Raw genomic sequence first — 18,252 nt, forward strand, 5'->3', positions numbered from 1 at the left:
CAGCACTGGACCCAGAACCGGCGCCTGGGGTGCCACCGCTTGTGCCCGACAGAGGCGGGTGAGGGGCGGGAGCCAACCGGCCCCGCTGACCCCTCGGCGCGAGCGCGGCGCTGGCTGAGCCCGGATTGGCCAGACACAGCCTGGTCCGCGGCGCTCCGGGCTTCTGATTGGCTGCGCTCGGGGCGCTCCGGGATTCTGATTGGCTGAACTCAGGGCACTGCGAGCCTCTGATTGGCTGCCGTCGCGGCTGGGAGCGCGGGCGGGAGCGCGTCAGTACGGCGGCTGGGAGGGCGAGCGCGAGCTAGGGCTCCGCCCCCCCCCTCCCCCCCTCCCGCCGCCAGACGGTGGCTGAGGCGGCAGCGGGGAGGGGATGGTGCGTCTGGCGGAGGCGGTGGCGGGCGCCGCTCCGGCTCCTCCATCACCCCGCTACCCGTCCCTCACCGCCGCCATGGGTGTCAGTAGGGCCCCCCGGCCCGCGCACATATGAGGTACTGCCCAGCGGCGAGCGGCGGCGGCCGGGGATGGGAAGGAGGGAGCCGGGAGCCGGGAGCCGGGGGGACGCGGGGACGGCGCGACCCTCGCTGGGAGGGGCGAGCGGTTCAACCCAGGCCAGCAGCGCGCGCCCGCGGCGGGGGCGAGGGGGAGGGCGGGGGGAGCAGCGGCGCGCGCCCGCGGCCGGAGGGGGATGTGTGTGTAGTGGGGGGGGGAGTCCGGCCTGTTTATTTCATTTAATTTATTTTTTGGGTTTTTTTCCCCGTGCTGTTTTAGTTTTTAGTAGGTATCTACGGGTTTGCGCGTAGGGGCGCGCGGGGGGGGGGGGCAGCGACCCGGTCGGTGCCGGCGCGGACCCCCTTGTCGCAAAGATGCAGCCGCCGCTCCCGGGGGCGGCCGCGTCCTCCCGGGAATCTCGGCCGCGGAGCGCCAGGGTTGGGCTGCGAGGCCGCGGGTAGCGGCTCTCCCTCTGCCGCCTTAAAGAACCATTATTTTTGCCGTCCCTTGGGGTGCCTTGGTGGCCCCCCCCGCCCGTACGCCCTTGGGGTGCCTTGGTGGCCCCGCCCCGTACCCCCTTGGGGTGCCTTGGTGGCCCCCCCGTACCCCCTTGAGGTGCTTTCGTGGCCCCCCTGCCTCTTCGGGTGCATTCCGTGAAGGGAGAGAGGAGGAATGCCTTCCCCTACGGCTTGGAAAGGGCACGCGGCCCGCTGAACTGGGGGAACGTTGTGAGGGCATGAGGAAAAGAACCGGTACAGGGTCGGGGTTTTTTTTTTTCCCCTTCATTTCTGTTGGCCTCGGATTAGCAGGCAACTTTTGTAGGTAGTATTTCCCGTGGACGTCTTTTGTTCTGATTCAGCTGCTTCTTCATTCTGAAAGAGGTGTGGGTTTTGCTTTTAGGAGACAATATTTTCTGTGAACCCCACCTTTCTGTGGGGCATGGATGTCATGGAAAAACTTCCATAGACCGTTAAAGCAAGAGAGTATTGTTTACTGTATTATTCTTGTTAGTAAAATAACCGGTGTTCCAGATGTGATAGTGTGATAGTTATTAAAGCAGAAAATGCTCAGTTTTCCTCTGCCTCTTCCTACCCACCGCTTTTAAGGTGTGCTTCTTGTTTAGAGATTGTATGGCAACATATATTTAGAGTAATAGCTGTGTATATTAACAAAATATTTGAAGTCAATCTCCAAATATGTACTTCTTTTTTTTTCATAAATTAAAAAGCCAAACTGTGTATTTACATACTGGTGACTCTGGAGAGTGTCAGACTGTGCCCTGTGTTATTCCACCTAGTGTTAGAGAACCTTTCTTTCTTTTGCCTTTTTTATTCTAGCCACCGATAACTTCCCTCTGAGTATGGCCAGATGATGTTTTTATACAATAGACTTTTTAAAGTACCAGTGAATTGATTAATGAATTCTTCTCTCTGTTTTTAAATGCTCACACTGCATCTCTAAAGCCCTGCTTGAGGGAGTGAGGTATGAAAGGAGGAGTATTGCATGTCAGATGTATTCAGATTTCTAGATATGGGAGTGAGGAGGGTACTTGCTTGTGGATGATGATGAGGACATGTACTGATTGCATACAGAAGTACCGGTAAAGAAAACAGCTGCGTTCTTCTTGATAATGCAGAATTTAGGATATGCAGCCATCTATGTTTGGACGTGCGTGTAAGTCAAAGCAGCTTGAGCCATTTTAGCTTGCGTGCTTAGCACTTGTATGCTCTCACTGATTTTGGCAGCTTTACAGGGGTCATATTTCGTACAGATGAACTCTTTCTGAACAGTTTCTCCAGTGTATTAGGCTGAAACCTCATTTGAGCTGAGCAGGCTGCTCTTTGCACTTGCTGCTTCATAAACCATACTTAATTCTTTCATTAATAGTGTTCCCTCTATAGTATCCCTTTGTCTTTTGTTCCAGATAAGTCCCTTTTCAGAGTAGTTGTGTTTTCTTGAAAATTTTCCTTTATATCTTGATTCAGTGGAATAACTACTTAGATACAATAAAATAAGAACTGGTATCTGAAAATAAACCAATGACCTGCAGTGCCTGTTCTGTTTCTTGCTGCTGTTAACTGTTTGGTGGGAAGTCTGAATGCCCTTTGCTTTATACCTCTAATTATGCAATTAGGATAGATTTGGGTTCAGGAAAGAATGTGAATCTAGCAATGAAATCATTCTAAATGATAATGTTGAATACACTTTTCTGGTCTATTTTTTTTACTGTCATCATAGATTGTAATTTTAATTTATATTAGGGTAACACTAGGAGTTACAAGAGTTCTGCTTGTGGAGTAAAAAGAAAAATAAGAAAGTTATGTAAATAGTCAGCAATGGCTGAAGGAACGGGGAGATCATCATTGTGGAGAGTTATCAACTATGAATATTTGTTAATGCTGACTTCAGTAACAGTAGAATAAATCATAAGCAGAACGATTTCTTCATAGTACACATTTTAGGTGGGGTTGGCTCAGTAGTTAACCTGTGTGGAATCCAAGAGATCAGATTTTATTTATTTATTTTACTACAAGCATAAACCAAAGATTGCTTCTGTTGTCTGCTGGAAACTCTGAATGCTCATTGCTATTATATTTAATAAAGCTGCTGAACTTGAAATACCCCCTGCACAGTAAGCTGCTTTTGTTTTTACTTGCGTAGCATGAAATTGAGTGGTGTGATAGACAATTAGAAATTTGGTCCAGTTTGAGATCTAATGATAAGTTGCGTGTGCACATATAAAACCTTACTGTGAGGTGCTAAAGTTTCTGCATGATATGTGGCAAAAACAGCTCTCTTTTTAAGAGCACACTTTCTGAAATTTAAAGAGACTATAACAGATTCCACAGATTACTTTTGGATGCCATTATTATTGTAGGTATGTCTGGATGTTTTAATTGCAGTGTTCATAACTATTTTCTAATCCTTCATACAACTAAACAAAATTGCATCATTCGTGAGCGTGCATGTAGGTGACTAGTTAATCCACTTGTCTAGAGCGGATCTCTAGATAGGTCGGTGTGTAAGTGGTAGAGGTGGTCAAGTTCTTGGTAGGCCACACCCCGTTTGTATAACGGAGATTAGTTTCTAATTACTGATCTTAAATGCTGTTCTACAACTGAAACTGAAATTTGCCTACCTGCTTCAGAATGTCAGGGCATTAACTTCTTGGCCAGAAAAGAAAATGAATGGACGTGAAATAACTTTGGGCAGGAGTGAGGAGAGGTATCCTGTGTCTTTCCCAGAAACAAAGGATCTTTTTTCTTTTCTTTCTAACGCAAAAGGTGCACTTTTACAGTACTCCTTTCATTGCAATCAAAATGCAGAAAAATTAAATTATATTGTACGCGCTTGGTTTAGTTTTCTCTTATGAAATGTATTGAACTTAGATGTGTTGGATCTTACGTTTTCCTTTTTCAATTGTCATTTCTAAAATAATTGAATTAATTACTGATAGTGTTATTTCAATGCTAGTCTGTTCTCTGTAAAGTCATCTTTTCACAAGCATGTTTGTAAAATACATGTGTCTGGAATTTTGAGATAGTCATATTATTAATCTCTGCTGTGCATTTCTTGTTTGCAATAGTTCTCGATCTTCCTTTCACTGCTCCATCTCTTGTGGTTATGTGTACCCACAGGATACTTGTGGTGACCACAGTTTTGACAGTTGAAGTCTAAATGGTATGGATTTATAAAAGTAAGTTTATGTGTGTTGGCAATCCTTGAAAGTTGCAGGCTTGATGGTATGTTCTAGTATTATAGATCAATGTTCTAGTACTCATAGTACAGATTAGCAGTGCTATTAAAATAATTTCACTGAAGACCTGTTGTCTCAAGAGTTCAGGTTTTCCGTTTTATTTTGATGAAAAGCTGCTCCTAATTTCCATGGGGATTCCTTACCTAAGTATCTTCTAAGGATCTTCTAATCTGCTGTGAATGACTGGACAGTGTTTCATCTTTGCATCATTTCAAGAGACAATTTTACTTGCTGCATATAAATGCACAGTTTGTAGAAAATAGTTACCAATATGCTTCCAAAATACAGAGAACACCTGGGATTTAAGTCTCTGCTATCTGAAAGAGTGTTTGTGGGGAGCCTATCTGAAAATAATTGAGTTTTCCCTGGAGGACTCATAATGAAACTCCTTTGTAATACATTGCTTTCTATACTTCTGTACAAAACTGTATATAGTATTTACAGCAATTAACAAACTTAGGAAATAATTAATGAGCTGTGTATGAGGACTTACAGCATTTAGAAAATTTCTAACTCAAAGTACACATAATAAATCCAAGGTAGTATCTTTGTACCAGTTTACTAGTTAGCTGCTCTACTTATCTTTTAGCCATACTCTGTAAGAATGTTTTCCAAAAGTAATTCTCAGACTTTACATCTGAGAATAAAGTAATTGAAAGTGAGGTTTTTAATGGGATGTTTAGAAGCATAGTAACTTCCAGCTAGTTTCATATGTGCTGTGAGCAGGTGGTCTGGGTTTACCAACATCCTTGGCAGTTAATTGCAGGTTTTATCTTGTTGTTCTTGTCCTCCACTTTTTGGAGAAAGCAACAGTCAATTTATGTGACTGTTTGGTGTTAAGATATATATGTTTTTACTGAACAGTGTGTTAGGCATAACTAAATTACCTTCATTGTATTAACTGCCCACATATTTCTTCAGCAGAATTTTTTAAGGCTTAAAGGACTAAAATAAACAATTCTGCGTTAAATTTAAAGCCGTGTATTTGAGCGCTTACTGAAGATAACGAGTGGCAAGTAATTCAGAGCACAGATTTCTAGTTTCTCAAACATGACAGCTAGAGTTTCTGTACTGATAACTTTGTTAGGGTTTGAAGACCACCACACAGCAGCTTACCAGCAGGCAGCTTTCCCTAGCTTTGTAATCGGAGACATCTGTAGAACTGAACTAAGATTTTGAAGTAAAGGCTGCATGCTAACTCTTCAGTGAAACAGTAATTGTTTTAAGCAATCGGTTGCAGTGTTGCAACATGTTACAAAGTAATTTGTTGTCAATAAATGTAAGAGATGCGCAAATCAAATTGTTGCATTTCTTGTGCCATTCTAAGATTCAAAGGTGCCAATAGATTTGCACTGCAGAAACAAGAACTTTTATTCTTTTCTGATAGTACTGTTAAGTGTCTCAATGTGAGTGCTCGGAAAAAGTATATGTGAAAAATATTAAAATGATGTCTGGTTGTATCTTTAAGAAAGAGCAACCACCTATCTTGGGGGGAAAAAGAAAAAAGGTATCTATTGTTTTCTAAATAATGCTTATCCTGCAGAGTATATACTAACTTTGTTAGTTGCCCTACCAGTTGAACTGTAAAGGAGAAATCTAATATTGACTGCTAGGAAGGTAATTCAACTGTGTATCTGTACAGAACAGTCTTGAGTGTCCATTTAGCTGAAGAAGCTGTGTAAAGTCAGCTGCGTGTCTAACTTTCAAAGGTCAAGGTGAGTTTATGCAGGGACACTTGGATGCTTATCAATGATGGCTATCATCATATTAGGTTACAATTTAGTGCCTATAGTTATGTTTTGGAAGCTTCGTGCTTGTATATTAAGTGTTCGTATGACTGATCTGAAAATTGAAGATGTAGTTGAAGTAATTTTGTGTTTTGAGGTCACCTCTCTCTATTAGAAAAACTCTCTTATTAATAACTGTAAAATACATTTTTCATGTATTCTAGCTTTAAATTAAAATTTCAAATTCACAAGCACAAGAATATGAACTGCCCTGTAAATTGTAAGGTGCATCATTTAACCTTTTTTTTAAAGTAAGTTTTTCAAACTAAGGTTTTTTTTTTTAAGTAAGTGTTTTAATAGGTCATGGTGGGATTGGTCAAAACTTCAATGCTGACTTTTCTGCCAGTCTTGCAACAGAATAAGATAAAAGCTGAGCACATCTATTCCATTTCCTAGTTCCAGTATATTATACTATATTTAGACATCAGCTTCACATTGATAATCCCTCATCCTGCAAGCTGTTCTGTATGAACACATGCATACAAAGCCAGCAACTGGAAAGAATCTGTTGCAATATATAGATGCACCTGTGAAGAGTTCCTTACAGGTACGTGGCCTTCAACTGTCTGCTGATTCTGTATGGATTCCTGTGTTTGTGGTGAGGAGGCTTAGGCAGAAGCTCAATTACCCAGTGTGAGGTTCCAATAACTTCCATAAATCTTCAGGGTATTTTGGGGAAGTAAGATTCTTTTTTTTCCAGAGAATCATGAACTAAAGCTGACAACTTCAGAGTTCTGTTTTGCAATAAAATACCAGTGGTCTGATCATGTACCAAAGGGGACGGTGTGATAGTTTTATTTCTTGCACAAAAATACTGACATTTTTTCTGTGAATCATGTTTGAGTTCCAATTGGATTAACTAATTTCTCTGTTTTTCTGAGGCAGACAGATAGGCTCCTGAGGAACTCGGGGATTATTTTTTTTTGTTATTCTTGTTTGTTTTTGCATAGGCATCCAGTGTAATTGGCTTTTTTAGATAGTGGTTGTCTGACCTGATCCTTTGGTGCATCTGCTGCCTATGCTACTGCAGTGCTTGATTTCCTAGCTCTTTGTCTTCACCAGTCAAGATTCTCCTTATCTCTTCTTTTTTCTCTTTTTTTTTTTTCTTTTCCTCTTATATCTGTCCACTTTAATGATCTGATGTATTTCAGCATTATCTGAAGGCTGGAAGTTGTTCTTTCCCACTTAAGCTTTGTATTTTGATTTTTGTATTTTGTTGTCGATTTTGTTCTGTTGATGTTTGTAAGAGCCAATCCCAACAAGGAAAGATTGTATAAAGTAAACTACTTGAAGTAGTTTGTAGAGCTTCCTGAAATACTTGTAAAATTTTCTCACAAAGAAGCATTCCATCGTCATGCCTCTGTTCTTCAATGTGTACTCAAATTACAAAACAGCATAACAAACAGCGAAGAGAAGAATGAAGAATTTTTTGTTACATTATAGTAGTGTGGAATTAAGTTGCTGTAGCTATTCAGGCAAGTATTGCATTTAAAAACCACACATGTAAGAAGGCTTTCCCCCTTCATTCTTTTCCAGCTGCTCTTTACAGTTGTCTCTGTTTTTAATTCCAGTTTGTAAAACTTACACTTTGAACTTTTCCTCTGAATTTAAGTGTTAAAATATGTTTTCACATGGTGAAGTCCTCTATATTTAAATTAATGGCTGGACATCATAGATTTTGGAGGTGTTTAATGACAAATTTTGGAAACATCTGTTATAGAGCTTAGAAGTTTCTGCATGTTCTGCTCTTCTCTACTGACTCAAAACTGTAGCAAGCAATATAATATGCTCATAAAAGAACAAATATAATAGCAACCTACTACTGAACATAATATGCTAGTTTTAAGAGGTAGAATAGAAATTGAGTTTGTTTTGTCAATTGTGTCTGCTGGAAAGTGGTATTGCTTAAAGGAAATGTTGCAAAGCTATGATGATGTGGTCAGGGGAAGAAAGCAAATGCATTTCATTTTTTTTGTGTGGTGTAGCACTTGACTAGATGCAGTGTTGGCATTACTGATGAGCTCTGACTGGCTCTGGTCAGAAGGCAGTGACTTAGTTGGTATCTGCAAGTCTGTCTTAGTGTTGAAAATTCCTGTTTGCAGAACCCTTCAGATGGTATTAGTGGTAGAGATGGGTTGATAATGGGCTTCTGAAGAAGGGATCTTGTAGTCAATTTAAATAAAGCAGTTGGATCTTCCCACTGTAACGGTGGGTTCCTCCAGTTATTATGCTTTTATGGTCTCTGAACCAGACTTGACGATTGGAAGCTGCTGAGTGCATTTTCCATGCCCTGAACATGCTTCATTACCACAATTCGTATCAGAATAGTCTGAATGGAGTTGAGGCTTGTGCAGCATTTTCACTTTAACAGTTTCATGCTTCTTTGATTAATCATTCATCCTTTTTTTGGCCCAGTCAGAACTTATGTATGAACCATAAGTCACATAGCTCTGTACAATAACTGCAATCTGCTCTTGTGAAACAGAAGGATGAAATAACTCTAGATGCACTGCTAACTTTAACATGGCAAATACAGCAATTCCTTAAATGTTTCATCAACCTACATTTGATGCTACAATTTAAACAATGCCTAAAGCTGAGAGGATTGCTTAAAACTTCCGTTGTCTGTAGATGATACAAGCAAAACATTTTTTCTTTGTGAGTTTTTTTGGGGGTGAAGGGAAAAAGATACATCCTTTTGAGTCTAGTACTGACTATTATTCTGAACTGCTGACAAATGCTATTGTATGGCTTTTTAAAAAAGTAGCTGACTTTTATTAACTGGTTGGGTGAAATTTAACCCAAAGAGTTTAATCTGCTGTTATTTTAGAATTTACAAACAAAACCATGAGTACTTATGTAATAACCCAGAAGTATCCCTAAGTAAAGCTGTCTTCTAAGTAATAATAATTAAAAAAAAACCCAGCCACCAAAGTCTGCAGGAACTTACCCGATTTGTTCTATGAACTTATATAGGACCTTGATATTTTGGTGCCTGTTCCTATTAATTCTCTATCTTAGGAAATATGACAAAGTGGTTTTTAAATCTGTTTGTGTTACCCAGGACTTTTCAGATGATATCATAGGGAAGGTCCTGGTTGAAGACAGTGGACTAGTTAGTGATAGCAGTTATATGGGATGTTAAATAGAATTTAAAAGCTGGATTTGCATTGGGAGCCTGTTGTCCAGAACCAGGTGGTAGTGTTTGACGTGTTAATAAGAAAGGAAGGAAGGAATATTGGATTAACAAAAGTAGCACAGTATTTTTTTTGTGTGTGTGTCTGAGACTAGCATCTTAGGGTCAGATCATCTCAATGCCCTCAGTTTAGGGCTACTGATGTTGAGAAAGAGAAACAGACGAGTTTGGAAATACTTGATAAAGCCTCTCTTCAACAGAAACAAGACCAAACCAAACAAAAACCGCTAAAGGCAAGCCTTTTTTGATTTGAACATCATCTGATTTTAGTCTTTAATTTGAATTCATTGTTTGTACCCGAAAGAATAAATTTGATGTGATGTGGTATGTCTGAGTGTTTAGGCACCACCATTTGTTCATGCCGTTGCTTTTCACTTTGCTGAACTGGAGCAGAAGACTTCAGGTTTCAGTATTAGAATTGGGAATTTCATGGGCTGGTGAAAAACTAGTAGGATCTGGGCTAACTTCATTCTGCTCCTGCTTCTGTCTTGATATAGGCTTCAGAGTCCTTACTGAGAAAGAGGAACTATAGGTCTAAAATGAGTAGGAATATGTAGAATTGCTTTTCTCTACTTTTTTTTTTTTTTTCCTTCCTCGCTTCACCACTTGCTCAGAGGCAAGGATAAGAGAAACAGAGCTTTGACCTTTCGGGCGTCTTGGCACTTATTAGTTGTTGGCTTGAGGAATTGAATGTATTCCAGGGATGACCTGTTAGCTGAAATTTCAGCAGACTGAAAGACTAGTCTTTTCAGCTTGTAGTTGTTTCTGGATACTTGGTAGGCTTTGTTGATAGCTGAGTAATAATCCTTCTGCGTATTGTGTGTTGTGGTTTATTTTTGTGGAGTTTTAAGGACTTTTGCTTAAGTCAAGGGAGGATTCTTCCTTTGGCAGTTTTGATAGCTGATAAAGTTTCTGTAATCAGAAATTGCATGACGCTTCAGAAATATTTTTGGTTTTTATTCCTGCTCTACTTGCTTCAAATAGGAAAATGTTACTTTGTTGCTCCAAAGGAGATGGCATTTCCTACTGAAGCTGCTTAATTCCTAGAGTTTCTGGAATTTATTATGGCAATGCCAAGTTCCTGCTCTTCCTGGATTACCTTGATACAATCCTGAATTCAGCCACCTGGGGTTTGTTAGGAAAAGCAAAGTAGAGGCTAGTTGGGGCAGGGCAACAACAACCTTTGGCTTTCCGGAGTGTATATAGGGAATATAATCATGATGTGTCTCTTAAATCCTTATTTTCAAAATTAGGCAGTCTGCTTGGGAAGGTCAAAACAGTGATAGAAGTTTAGTCCTCTTATTTAAACACCACAGGCGAACCCTCAAAAACTTGCAAGCATTATACATCAAGAATGCTGACTCAGCTAAACTTTGTGTACTGAAAGGAAGTCTGCATATTGAAATCCTTGTGAAATTTCATTTCCTTTGTGTGGAGACTTATTGTGCTTTACTATCCCAGCTTCAAAAAGGAAAAAAAATGGGGGAGGGGAGAAATAAATACATTTTTTTAAAAAAGAGTTATTTGAATCCTCCAGATAGAGAGCAGTGCCTGTAATTACTTTCCACCTGAGATACTTTGTAGCTAGAGAGGTTTAAAAAGGCAGTAAGTATAAGGGGCAAGAAAAGCGTAGAAGGCTACTAATAGTATGAATACAGCAATATCCAGCTTTCCAAACATTGCTCATTATCGTTTTTAAGGTGGCAGCACTAGTTCCTGTTTGTCTAGCAGGCTGTGTACAAGCTCTTGGAATTTCTGACAGTTCTCAGGTATTTTTCTGGAGTAGCTTAGATACTGATAATGAGCCACGCTCTACAGCTTGGGAAGAGAGATGGAAAAACACTAGGTAAACAGCCAGAGAGGGAAAAATGGAAGCCTATCTCAACTAAGGTATTGTAAACAACTACCAGTTGAGTTCAGTTGTTATCCCTGTACCATATTATGAAACTAGATTAATGTAGTCTCCCAATAATTCCATCTTGTATTAGCTTGGCTTTGTCTCTCATTAAAGACTTTATTCTCTGAAGATTTAAATAGAAACAAAGCATTATTGTGAAAAGAGGAAACAGACAGAGGTTACTTAGCTAGATGGCTGCCTTCTTTCTTTTGATTTGTAGACTTCTAAAATGTGTTTTCAGCGGGTACACACTGTGTTCTCTGGTCTCTGATTCTTATTTTGCTGAGAAAAATGCTTTAACTGATGTGCTTGTAGGCATATAGTAGGGAGGTTGAACCTTTTTACAGGTAGGCACATCAGGAGTGGCTGCATTTGAGCACAAGACACAACCAAACTGCTGCTTGCTTTTGAGAGCCTCTGATACCCAAATTACACACACGTGCAGCTACCACTGTGGAGCTGACATGTTCATGGGATATGTTTTAAATCTCCAGAAGACTCCCTTACAGACTCTCACAGGGAACTATTAGTAAAGTTGGCCGGTTGGTGATGTGAATAATCAGTGTGGAAAAAGTTTCATGGAAGTGCTACCCTAGAGGAGAGGCTTCTTAAGTAATATGTTTGTCCTTGCAGAATAATGGCTACTTGCACACCTAAAATTTGTGTATCTGTTTATTTACCTGCCCCTATTTATCTTGTTTTAGATTGCTCTAGTTTTTCAGTGACCTCAGACTTGCACTGTATCTTGGATCATGACAGTGAACATACTTTTTTCCTCCCACTAGGAAAGGCCTAAATTTGTTGGGAAAGTATTTGGCAGTTGTATTCGGTTCATTCTGTTTGAAAAATATCTCAGCAGCTGGTTGCTATAGAATCATTATATCTCTTCCAGATTTTAATGTTTAGTGGGTTAGATACAGTGGGGAGGTTATTGGCAAGGTAACTGAAAAAATGTGTAAGTTCTTTCTCTCTTGGGGTGATGCTGGCTTAGTGCCTCTTCGTAGGGCTTCTTTATTACTGTTTTTCAATGGCTTCCCTGAGCAGTACTGTTGGTGGATGCTGTGACCTCTGGCACTGTGTATCTGGTTACTCATATTTTTGGCCAGGCTGTAGCATTTTAATGCTATGGCTCATTTTTTTTTCCTTGCATCTCTTTGTATCAGTTCAGTTGGTATGCCAAAGTAGAGATGAGCATTTAAAAAATGAAGCTGAACTGAGTTTCCACTATAGGTCTTCAGCACTTAACTGCGCACTGAAATAAATAAGAAAATTGGATCTCTCTTGCAACTGTTACTTGTAACAACTATGATCCTCCCCAAGCTTTTTGGGTTTTGTCTGTTTCTTTTTATTTGTAGTACTTAATTCACAAATTATTTTAATATGTTGCTTGGGCTTCATACTCTGAAATTGTTGTTCTCCAAAGCAGATAAATTCTCGCTTTTTTCAGGTTTGAAGTAAACAGCCATATGCAGTCCTCAAATCTTAAGTATTTAATGTCATCAAAGCTGCTTTATTAGTGAAAAATAAATCAGCCTGAAGCTGAGGCTATGGTCAGGATAGGTCATACATGTCATCCTGTATCTTTTCAGGATATTTTAAGAATAGCCTTCTCTCAAGGGTTCGCGGCCTAAGCTATGTGTAGTGTTGTAATGCCTGTATTTTGTGTGTTCAGGCAGATATGTTTAGTTTTGTCTTAATAGTCTCAATGTTTTAGTTTAGGAGCAGTCTTGATAGCTTTCTTAATTGTCAGTAATTAAATTAATTTCCCAGGAAGACCCATGGAAAACTATTCGGATTTCTAAGTAGGTTAGTATAAGGGAGCAAGTGAGAAAAGTGGAAAACTTGCTACTCTGTGCAGCCCGATGTCAGTCGCCAGCTGTGATTTCTAGCATTAGCTGTCGGTACCCATGTTTCTCTGTGGATTTTAACACTTGCATATACACGTGTACCAGCTGCTGGCAGTCGTATTTCTTGAGGCCTCTCTTTAGGACTTCCCTTCATTTTTGGGCTGTTAAACCAACAGGAACTTTTCAAAATGCTAAAGTAATCATGGCAGGGTTGGAAGAAGCTGGTTTTTCTGCTGGGTCAAATTCAGAATTCTGTCATTTGTTAGTATCTCAAAGGAATTGGATGGAATTTTTTTCTTTTGTCTTACTCCTCAAACTTTCCAATTCTCAGGTGTATGAGCAGTGATTAAGTGAGTCATAGACAAATGTATTGCCCAGCTACTTGTGTTATTCTCTCAATTGTTGCCATGTATTTAGCATTTAAGAACTAGTAGTCAAAATAACTAGTGAAATTTTTCAGCAGGGCTTAGAGTAAGAGCAGAACAGTTGCCATTATTGGAACTCCTGTACTTTGAAACAGTTGTCATGGTCATTGTTTGGAAAATTAAAAAGGAAAAATGGAAGTAATATGTGAGTAAATGGCCTATTTAGTCAGATTGTCAGTATATCTCTTGGCAGTGCTTTCTAGAAGGCTTTATTGAGGATTGCTTGCTGCTGTCTTTTTTTCTCCTCTAAGCACATGTACTGACATTTTTTTACTGGAATGTTTTCTTGTGTAATTTGGGGTTTCCTGCTTAAAAGTTGCACTAAAACAGCTGTACATTTGAAGGAGTACTTTGAGTACTTGGGTTCTGAAACTCTCAGCATGAGTATTGAAGCAGATGAGAGCTGAGACATGTTTGTGTAACTTTATCTGCATGGGTCTTTTGTTGCTCATTTATGTGAGAAAGTAAAGTTGATTTGACTTATATGTAAGACTTATGCTTGTACTGCTCTGGAAACTGTAAAAGTGATAGAAAGTAGTACTGTAGCTTTAGGAAAATTAGTTATTATCACTAGGTTTTCAGAGGAAATTAGTTTAACAACCTTACTCTTGCTGTGTCCTACACTTATTATTTACTGCTTCATAGGACCTCTTATGACTGTTTACAGCTTTGGAACGGAACATATCTAAGAGAAAATGCTGTGTATCATACTTGTCATGTTTAGTGCCTCCATTGGTTCTTGATTAGACATGTATTCGTTGTTCTGATGTGAAACGGTGGTTGAGTATTACTACCTTTTTTTTTCCATCCAAGGAGTACAAGTTAATTTTGAGGCAAAAGTTCAGATTCTTTCCCTTTCAAGTGGTCAACTACTAAGTTTTTGTCTTTTGCCTTTCATTTCAAGCGCTGGTAAATACTATGTGTATTTTTCAGGAGAGTTGAAAACTAAACTGTTGAATTTTTGCGAAAGGCTTTTCTTGTCTGGTGAAGGCTTGATTGTAAGTGCTTCAGAAGATGGGGTTTTGAATAGCTGAAATATCAACTTAATTTTTAATGTAGAATAGCTTTGGCCTACACATCTATAGACAAGTGACTGCAAGAAAACCTCATTTGCCATTTGAGAAGGTAGCTTATTAGCTGTAATGATTGGTGAAGGAGTGGATGCTTTGTTATAATGCCAGTTTTCATTTTCAGGTCTTAACTCACAAGGTAAATAATAAGAAGTGTATTTTTAGAATCCAAAGTTTATTTTTAAAATCTTGTCAGTTGCCAGCTGTTAAAGTGTGCTGGGCTGTACCGAGGTTAGCCAGTGAGAGCTGAAAAATTACTGCTGAGTGCACTACCAATTATGCTAGCCTCTGCTCTTTCAAGCTTCCTTCACAGCTGTCCCCAAGCTTGTCTGATGATATCTCTGCTGCAGAAAATGGCCCTCAAGCTATCTTCTGTTGGAGTCATAAGACTCAATTTTCAAGGCAAATGTGCCCCTATTTTTAACAAACCAGATTGAGAAATAAAGTAACCCCGATCCTTTCAAGAATGAAAGCGCCTTACAAATTGCAGTACCCTCTGGAGTAAGTTGAATGAATAGGGACTGTAATCATTTTAGCTGTTGGGTTTTAATCCACTACTGCAAATGTGAACTATAAATTGTGCTAACTTGTATTCCTCTTGTGCTATAAATTGTACAGATTTTTCACATCATTCTCACGTGAAGATAAGTTAACATATTTGTAATGGAAAATATATGTAATTTGTAATCTTAAACTACAAATCTCTGCTATTTCTTCCCTCCATCTATAAATATGTATATATATAAATCTGATGAAAGACCTACAGATGTGATCCTGTTAGCAAAGTGAGGTGGGTTCCTGTTCTTCCAATAAAAAGAGTTTCTCCTTTCTCCAAGCAATTTTTGGTACCTAGCAATATTACATTATTACTTTACTAATACTAAATGCCTGTTTCACCAAAAAGTGGAGAATTTTGAAAAGCCAATGTTAAAGGTTTTTAAGAAGAAATTTTATTGGGGAACTGTTTTCAATTTGCAAGAAGTAATAACTGAATTAAGTATGACATATGGCTGCCATGGATGCTGTGCTTTCTGGGCTTGAAACTGAGTCACGTATGAGAACTCTTAGTCAAATTAGACTAGTAGATTACAGTCACCTAAACAGGTAGAAAAAATGAGAATTTGTATATAAAGTCCATTTTAAGATGAGATCAAAGCTGGTCAACCAGAGAGCAAAAAGAATTGCCTTTTAAAAAAGCAGAATTTCTTAAGTTCATTTTTTTAAATTTGAGAAACATTCAAAATGCTTCAAGTGAGAAACGTCCTTCGGGTCAGGAGAACTGTATTCACTGAAATGTATTCATTATGGTAGCATATGTGTAACATTCCTTCTGTTCTATGTAGTCAAGTGTTTTTTCAGTCTTGCCACATACATGTACATGCTGTTTATTTCATAATCTTTCTGAGCTTTGGCTGCACACTTTATCTTGAAATTGAAGTCAGCACAGAAAGAAAGGAGCTGTCTTGAGGTTAAATTGAAGGCCTAGTCATTTTTTTTCCTCTTTTGAGAGGCATATCAGTATATCGGTCACTATGGATGTATGTCTTTCAGCGTATCAAATTTGAACCATAAGAGAGAATATTATACTTTTCAGGAGCTTGGAGCTGTAATTGTTAACAAAGCACAGGAAATAACATTTAGTGATTTCTCTTATGTTGTTAGTAGAAGCAAGATTGAGAATGGAGAGAAGGTAGGCAGCTTCACAGCCTTTCTAATAATGTAATATAAATGCTACAGTTTCCTTTGTTTTACTGTGATTGTTTCCATTTTTTTTTTGATAGAATTAGATTTTTAGGCATTTTAGTGGCAATGATGTAAATTTCTTGACTTGCTCCCTGGATTTCGCTTGCTAACTGTCTAAATTGATACTGTAGGTAGCACCTCTGTCTCATTCCTTGCAAATTGTGCCTTTGTCTTGGCAGATGTTTAATTTTCAGTGAACCAAACTAAGCTAATGGCAACAGACATACCAAGAGAAAATTATGAGAGATGTAGTGCTGATGACTTCTGCAGGAATTTAAAAAGATGACTGGAGTCTTTCACTTTAACATCTGTGGGCTACAAGAGCCTTGTTTAGGGCTTGTACTGTGAGGGAAAATGAAAAAGAAAGGGGTCTTACAATCCTATTGACTATTTTTTTTTTTAAATAAAGAACTGTATTAATATCTAGGCAAGTCAGATCCTAAACCAAAGTTCTGTTTTCAGCTCATTGTTCTGTGTCATTGATGGCTGATAGGTGTAACATTGTCTTCTGAGCATGTTTGATCTTTGTTTAGAAGTGTGAAACTTGGAAAACTTAATCTTTGTGAGGTTTTTCACATGAGCGCCCTAAGAACTGTGGGAGTCTGGTGGAGGAATGGGATGAGGTGGATGAACTGTGAAGTCTGCTGTGGCATCATGCCCTTCCTGCTCTTTCATCAGACGTCTTGCTTCATTTTTTATTGGTCTTCCTCTTCTTGACCATTCTTTACTACTCCCTCTGTAAGTGTTTCATCTCTTCACTTAGGGCTTTTTCTGTCCCTGCCTTTGCTGAGGAAGCAAGCCTCGTGAGGACACAGAGTTCACGGTGTCTCTTCATAGTAATCAACCTGCTGCCAGTACACGGCATCAATGAATAAGGGTCATACTGTTGCTTAGCAGCAGAACTGTACTTCTGTGTAATTAGGCACTGGTTAGTAGTCAGCGTATTAAAAACTTGCAAAACTCCAATGGTTTTCTAAAAGTTCAATAGGATTATTTTCATAGCTGTCTCCACTTTTGGCTTGAATCAAACTTGAACTTTTTTTACATTTACATATTTGGAAACCAAAGCAGTTTCACAATTTGATTTTTTCCTAGTTGAAGACTAGGAAACCAAAATGTGACTTGTAACAAATTTTCCTGATTACTAGGTACTGAAATACAGATGACTTTTGAAGTACCCAGAAGGGGAGACATTTTAAGCCACAGTAAATAAATCTCATCATACTGCAGATTTGTGACTTAGAGTAAATTAATGTTATTGTTAGTGCTAATAGTTTATTTTCTTATCCTCTTTAAGGAAAGGAATTTTTATCCTGGAAAGAGGTATTAAAGTATTTCAGTACAAGGCAATTACTCTTTTCAGTATTATTAACCATACAGATTTCTTCGGTCATTTACAGAAGGACCATAACAAAGTAGCCTGCTTTCCAGATCAAGTATTAAAAATGCCTATGTATATGGTGAAGCAATATTATCAGCTATAATATTTATATATTGAGAAGAATTACCTCTTTTCTAACTGCTTGATATATGTATCTTAAAAAAAAAGTCCTATCTTTATCTAGTTTTTTTTTTTCTTGGGGTTGATTTGTTTGTGTGCACATCCTGATCCTGTCTTGCATAGGCTTGAAATAATTCCCAACCCTTGACAGAAATTCAGGATGTTTGTAGCCTGGAACATGGTGACACTGGTTTGAGTGATCCTGTTACTCCCTCAGCTGCTCAGCAGTTTAAAAATGCTGCTGTGGAATAGTGTTTGCAACATCCAGCTTGTTATGACTGAAGCTGAAATCTGGCTGTTTTTCCAATAAACTCTTGCTTCTACCTGGCTCTTCGTGTAGGGGGGAAATCTAACTTCGCTGTATGTGTTGTTAGAAGGAGTCTGTAAAAACTTGTGCTTCTACTCTATTTAACTATATAGAATATCCTCCTTTTTTGTGTATCTGTTTTTGTCATTTCTTTGTTGCATCTGAACTCGTTATTACTATGGGTAATTTATTCAGCAGGATTATTTCTGTCTTTGTATCTTAACATTTGAAGA

At 38.9% G+C, this 18,252-nt stretch overlaps 1 protein-coding gene across 3 annotated transcripts in view; it reads left to right on the forward strand.

The window, feature by feature from the left end:
• The first annotated feature begins 338 nt into the window (after positions 1-338).
• The window catches only part of ITSN1 (intersectin 1), a 133,444-nt gene continuing 115,530 nt past the window's right edge, over positions 339-18,252 (forward strand). For all 3 annotated transcript variants that reach the window (XM_069871605.1, XM_069871614.1, XM_069871624.1), the window contains exon 1: positions 339-488. The gene's annotated coding sequence lies outside the window, so the exon portion shown is untranslated. The remainder of the gene's footprint in view (positions 489-18,252) is intronic.

Source organism: Phaenicophaeus curvirostris, chromosome 1 (assembly GCF_032191515.1).
Source record: "Phaenicophaeus curvirostris isolate KB17595 chromosome 1, BPBGC_Pcur_1.0, whole genome shotgun sequence".
NCBI lineage: Eukaryota > Metazoa > Chordata > Aves > Cuculiformes > Cuculidae > Phaenicophaeus > Phaenicophaeus curvirostris.